Consider the following 7,486-nt stretch of genomic DNA (forward strand, 5'->3'; position numbering starts at 1 on the left):
TTTTTTTTTTTTTGTTTACAACATTAATATCTATATTTTTAAAGGGATATAATGTGACACAAACAGTATCAACAGTGCTAATATATCAATTAAAATTGTCAATTTTGTGCTTACGTGTCAAACTAGTACTAAATATAAATTTTAAATAAGCAAAAATTTATAAAGAAAAGCCTACATGAAATTCATGTGTTTTGCTTATCACTTAAAAAATTTAGGTCAGCCTTTTGATTTCATTTAATATACTCCTTCCATCCTAAATTATAAAATACTTTTAGACAAAATTTCATAAATTAATAAATCTTATTAAATATATTTAACAATTTTATTTTTTCAAAATAAAAGTATAAACTTTTGAAAATACCCATCATTTAATATATTAAAAAGAGAAAGGAAGAAAATTAATTATAAAGAGAGAAAGGATAATATTAAAATTGATACATTTAATAAACTTTAATTTATTAAAAATATCTTATATTTTATGAGAGAAAATTCCTTCAAAGGTATTATATAATTTAGAACGGAGGGAATAAGTTTTTTAAAATTTTGCTCATTAAAAATTTCTATGTCAATGTTAGTTTGACATATAAGTATAAAATTAATATGTTAGCATATTAATACTATTTATGCCATATTAATATTTTTTAAAAAAATAAAAAACTAATGTTATAGTGAAAAATATGTTGGATTTAAAATGTTAAAAAATATAAAAATATATATTAAAATTTAAGTAAAATGTAAGAATTAAAAGTAATATTTTTTAAAAAAATAAAAAAGTAACTATCATGAAATAAATAAAAAAATCCTCTTTTTCTCAATCTTACAAAGCAACGCAGAAGGGACAGCTTGCTTTTTCTTCACGCATTAAATGTAGATAAATAAACGGCCATCCCTAGGCAAAATTTATTTTCATTGCATCTTCAAAACGAGGCCCACTCTAGATAAGTACACTTCTGTGAATTTCGAGTTCTTTTTTAAATAATCAGTTATTGTTTATTCTCGAGAAAATAAACTATTAACAAAACCACACCATCTTTTTCTCTCACAAGCAACATCCCACCCACTTTTTTCACATTAAGGAAAACTATTGTGTCCTCCACAACCAATTGATTGGACCTTGTTGATCCGAGGGGCTTGACTCTCATAAGCAGTTGAAATTTTTGTATTATCAGATAATTACTTCCACATTTGTACAAAGAATGAGAAGAAATGTAAACCAGTGGAAAGTTAAAACATAATGCAGTTGATAATGTAGTTTTGACTTTCGTTAACAAGGAGACGAGCATTCATGAGCTATAAAATAGTAAGTCAGTCAGTTTTTTGGACCAGAAAAAATAGTGAAGAAGTCTTTGGAATGGTCCATAAGTTGTACTCCCTTTATATTTTATTATTAAAAAAATATTATTTTTTACTTATCTTTTTATATAAATAAAATCACTCATTTCAGTAAGCATTTATTACATACTTTTAAATCAAATCTCTATTATAATTTATATTAATTAAAAATATTAATACATACTTATGTTGATTAACACAACACATTTGAATTTAATTTTTTTATTTTTAAATAATTAGTATAATTAACTGATTTTTATAAACCATGTGCCATAATTTTTTTTTTCTTGTGTACAAAAATAAGAGAGTACCTGTACAGTGAGAAAGATGAGCAGGGGACGTGTTTGTGCATTAATAATACAAGGAAGTGAGATAGTATGTCGGCAAGAAGAGTCATAATTATTAACAAGATGGAACATGAAAACTTAGTTAATGAGACGACTTAAATCTGAATTTGCAATTAGTAAATAACTCCATTTGCTATAATTTATAGATTTTATCGATGATATTGATTTCAATATGCATGATGTTATTTTATTCTTCATACATATTTTACTGCTTAATATGATATATATTTTTTTAGTTGCTTTTTTTAGTCATGTACATAAAGACCGTTAAATTTAAAAAAATTTTAAAATCAGTGTTTGGAGGGGGGGTTCAAGTCAACCTTCTGCCTTCTGCGTTATTTTTAACAAATAAATCCTGGGTGCCCATTTAACTAGATAATAAAACAAAAGGTTCATACATAAAGAAAAAGAAAATAGCCGCGTAAAATTTAATTTTTTTGTGAAATTTTCTTTTATATATATAGATATATGTATGTATGTATGAAATATTAATTGATATGAAAAAAATCCTGCCAAACAACCTTTAAAAAGAAGTAATATCAGTGAGAAGTCTTTGGTATTTGATACTCCCTCTCTCAAAATATTAATACATTTTTTATCCAATCTTACTCGTAATAAAGCAGCTAATTGTTCTCAAAATTGACACCATTTTTTTATATTTATTTTTATTTAATAAGATATTTTATTTTAAAATAAATATAAAATAATTTATTTATTAGATAAATTTTTGAAAAATGTGTATTAATTACACATTAAAACACTAAAAATATTTTATAATTTTTAACATCTATGATTCAACCCCCTCAAAAGATACTTTATATTTTTTAATAAAGCAGGGAGTACATTTTTTTTTAGTTTTAAATTGCACATTTCCTTTGGTCCATATTATAATAGGGCACCTTCTAGAAATATCATCCAGTTCTTATATAAAATACTTGATGTAAAATTAATTATATTTTTACAATATTAACTATATTTAAATTTATTAACTATGAGAGAGAATGTAAAGTGAATTTAATTTTTTTATTTAATATGTGTAAATTAAAAGTTTATTATATTTTCAAACAAAATTAATAACTTAACCACTTCTTCTTAATTCTAGTGAGTTAGCTAAAAAATTTAAAACTCAAGTTCATGAGTCCTTTTTTTATTTTATATTAGTTATTAAATTAAATTTTATTTGAATATTTAGTCCTTGCACTTCTAATCAAGGAAGGCCAACCAAATCCTTGTTGGGATCAATGCCAACCCCATCTTGTGACAAGAGCTAGCACAATTTTGAAACTTAAATGTTTGGACAACAACAAGCTTTTCAAGATTTCAAGTCAATTTAAGTTTTAAATGTCATGTTTAATTTAAAATCTCAAAACTTAAATTTATAACACTTTTTTCTTTATTTAATATTAGTTATTAAAAATAATTTTACCTGTTGAGGTCGAACTTCCCAAATCCACTCATACTTAGTGTCTTATGAGAGGGAGTAGATGGATTAGTAGTTAAGGTGTGAAATTAAAGCTTAATAATCAGCCAATCTGACTCAATGGGCAATAATTTAGAACCAATATGATTTTCTGATATTTTCTCTAGCTTGTATTATGCTTGTACACACACACGTCTGATCTTTCACACAAGACCCCAACGTGTGTATAAATATATTAACCAAAACCATAGTCCCCACATATCATTTCATATTTAAAATTAAACCATAGTCACCAAACCACAACCATATTCCCTTTTCGATTACTTCCGCAAAAAACTCAGAAGAAAACATGAACAGGTTCGATCTGCACAGAGAAGGCTCTTGCTCCTCGAAATCAACTTATCAGCAAGACATAACGACGCTAAACATTCATCACAACAATAATCTTATGAGTAGTTCTGTAACTCCGTCTTCTTCTTCTTCTTCGGCTTCTTTCTCTGCTAACCTGCCTGCCAACTTCACTCACAGTAAGTTCCATGGCTTCCCTGACCTTGACGACCACGATCTCCTGTCCACCATTGTCCCTGCCGTGACGGTGGTCTTGGAGGGCCGTTCCATCTGCCACCGAATCAACCTCCACCACCACGCCAGCTACCACAGCCTCGCCAAGGCTCTCCGCCAGATGTATGTCGACCCGGCTGGAATGGCGGAGGCGGCGGCCGATGACCGCAATCTTGATCTTTCCAATGCCATTCCCGTCACCTTATTGCTTATGAAGATATGGAGAATGATCTGCTTCTCGCCGGCGACCTCAACTGGAAGTAAGGTTCTTTCCGCTTTAATTAAATAATTACTTCTTTATTTTCTTTTAGATTTAGTATATTTCAATTTAATTTGTAGAGTATAGTTCCAACATTGAAAGGATTAACATTTTAGTTAAACTAAACAAATAATTTTGTTCTTGGAGGTAATGTGTTCATTTAATCATTTTTCAAATTATAGTAAGCATGTGAGAGATTTTATCCAAAAGAATAATAAACTACTGTTTTATACTTCGCCTATCTTATTTACAGGATATTTTCAATATATTTTAGAGAAATCAAGAAAATTTTTAAACTTATTAACTCTACATAAAAATTTAATAAATTATTCACTTTGCCCTTATTAAATATATATATATATATATATATTAATAATATATTTTCTCTTTCCAATATTCAATGAAAGGTAAAAAAATTGTAATAAAAATTAATAATATAACTTAAAAATAGAATAAAAAAACTTTTATTTCTATCTTATAAATAGGATAAAAGAGAGTATATTTAAAACTCTTCTGATACTATTCATAAATCACTTTTAATATATTTTATTAGAATTTAAAAAATTTTTAAATTTGTTAACTCTGTTTTAAAATTTAACAAGTTCTTAATTTTTTTCTTATTAAATATATAATTTAAAAACATATTTTCTTTTTCTAATAGTTAATGGAAAATAGAAGGGAGGGTTTATGTTGAAAATTTAATAAGGTAGTTTATAAATATAAAAAAAATTTATAAAAAAAATTCTCTCTTTATTCTATAAATAGAACTCTAAAGAGTATTAATTATCAGCCTCTACTAACCAGTACTAAACAAAATGCCGTTATCTCGAGGATAAATTATTGTTTACGTGGTTTAGAAGTTGGAAAATGCCTGCTCACTTAATTAAGCGCCGTCCTGTAAAAATTGAAATTCTTAACTGTCTCAACATTATTAACTTCTAATACTAAGAATTTAAGATGCTTTACATATAAAGAGAAATGCAAAATTTATTATACTTTCCCCCTTTGTTAAGATGTCTGTAAAATTTAGCCATTAATTATACATATGCGGAATTTAAAACTAGTCACGTTATTTATTATTTACAAGCTTGATATAAGTTTTACTTTTGATGGTTTTAATGATTTTGACAATTAAGGATTTGCATTTCTATGATATAATAGGGATTTTGTACGCGTGGCAAAGAGAATTCGGATAATTCCAGCCAAGCAAAACTCAGGAGGGCACAAGAAGAGGAACATGAAGTGTTAATTGAGAGGTCATAAGGCAAATCAATTCAGAACGATATATGTCCACAAGATATTTGGATTCAATGGATTATCAGTTTAATTTTGTTGACAATATTCTTATATCCTACATTTTAATTCGCTATTTATCTTTACGACATGTTATTTTCAAGACTCATTTCAAAACTATATATGCCTCCTTCTCTCATAATTCATAGAATTTACGCATCACTATTACCCAAAAAAAAAATTTTACACATCAATATATATCACGCAAACTAACTAGAAGTCTAAAAATTTTTGAGTAATCTTTAAAAGTACATTTAAACTATATGTAGAATATCTTTTTGTCAAATTCAACAAATAGTTAGATTTCTAAATAAATTTTTATTAAACGTAAACTAAAAACCCCCACACACACTAAACACATGACCCTTTTTCCCTCAAAGGGGCTGGCTCTTATGTTTGGTTTTTGATGGAGAGAAAGTTAAATAAAAATAAATGGGAAGGAAAAAAAGATAAGGAGAAAATTTTTAAAGATAGTATTTTTTTCAAAATTATTTTTGAGAATTTTCTTTATTAGTTTTCCTTTTTTTTTTCTCCCACCCAATCAAATGATTAGCATTGAGTAAAGGTAGAAATAGGACAGGTCGATTTAAATTTTAATCAACTAAGTCAAAGCTTGTGTAATAAATCAAAAAGCTTAGCCTCGTTTGAAACATATATAAGGCTTTTGTTAGAACTCAGGCTTGAACTTACTTAAAGTCTAGCTCGACCTAAAAGTCTATTTAGTTTTAAACCTCTCAAATATACTTTAAGATTATTATAATATACAATATATAACTTGATTTATCAATTAAAATATATAATAATTGAAAAGACTTATAAACTATAATACAATATAACAACAAAGTAACAACATTAAAATTAATACATAAGTCTAATATGATTGAAAATATAACTAGAAATAAAAAATAATAGATTGATTAAAAATCAAATGATAAAGTTGATGTGTTTGTGATATATTATATAATATATATATATTATATATATATATATATATATATATATAGGTCAACTTGTTGGGCTTGCAGGACAGGTTTTAAAAAATAAGCCTGTCCTATTTAACTAAATAGGCTTGATTAAAAGCCTGAACATGGTTTGAGTCTATTTAATAAATAGGTTGAAGTAGGTCAAATTATAGGTCCTTGTTAAGGATTTGGCTTATTCCCACCCTAACCTTAAGCCACTGTTGTTAGCTTTATATATATATATATATATATATTATACTTACATATGCATGTGCTCATATTTTCAATGCATATTGCAAAAAAAAGAGATGCTTTTGAGTGATAAAAAAGAATCAAGCTTTTGAGTGATAAAAAAGAAGCAACAAATTTCCCCTTTATCATTAAAATAATGGTTAAAGAACAAAAATAATTTAAAATTTTTTCTTTGAGAACATTGGCATTTTAAATTTTTTGTTGGAATAATTTTATTTTAAAATTTTCAAAAAAAGGTAATTTTACCCTACCGGTAGCGTTAACTGATTATTACTTTGACTTTCTTTACCTAGTTGATAGCTACATAGCATTTAAAAAAATAAAAAAATATCCATGTAAGTATTCCTTCTTCCTTCCTTTCTTACTCTACTTCTTTATAGATGATCTCCAGCCATTCACTTTCCTATTCTCTTTTCCTCCTCAAGCTATTTTGACTTATGACCTTGGATGTTGTTGAAGAAAGAGACCAAGACAAGGTGGGTATAGATCTTGTGATGCCAAACCCTAAGCGACACATTGCCACTATGTGAAAGCCCGTGGGGAGAGATAAGGCATGTTTAGCTAAGAAATCAATTTTTATGTTGAACTTCCTTCTAATGCAAATTATATTAACCTTCCAGTCTTTTTGAAGTAATTGTTGAATCTCTGTAATAATCTCTCGATCCTCATGAAGACCGTAATTAGTAGTTCTTAACAGAGATAATGCTTCATGACAGTTACTATGAAGTCTTACATGTTTGGTTTTGATATCCCAAGCACGTTTAAGTCTCATATAACATGCTCATAGTTCCGCCATCAGGTTATTGGCTTTCTCTAATTGGAGCATGAAAGCTTCAATGGTATTTCCTTTAGTATCCTTAACTAGTCCTCTACAACCTTTAGCACCCATAAGAACTGCAAAAGCCTTATCAACATAAATAAAAAGCTTATCAATAGTCAAAGTGTTCACATATGCTTACATGGTTAGATGAATGCTAGGAATAGATGTATTTTGTAAACGAAGGTTAGCCCTTTTCATGCAATTAAGGATAGCTGTAGTTTGTATAATGACAATCACTAA

At 27.3% G+C, this 7,486-nt stretch overlaps 1 pseudogene; it reads left to right on the forward strand.

The window, feature by feature from the left end:
- Window positions 1-3,448: 3,448 nt before the first annotated feature.
- On the forward strand, window positions 3,449-5,168 carry LOC129319697 (auxin-responsive protein IAA33-like; annotated as a pseudogene).
- Window positions 5,169-7,486: the final 2,318 nt, after the last annotated feature.

The sequence above is a fragment of the Prosopis cineraria genome, unplaced genomic scaffold (assembly GCF_029017545.1).
Source record: "Prosopis cineraria cultivar Desert tree isolate PC_DT_omini unplaced genomic scaffold, ASM2901754v1 PC9, whole genome shotgun sequence".
Lineage (NCBI taxonomy): Eukaryota > Viridiplantae > Streptophyta > Magnoliopsida > Fabales > Fabaceae > Prosopis > Prosopis cineraria.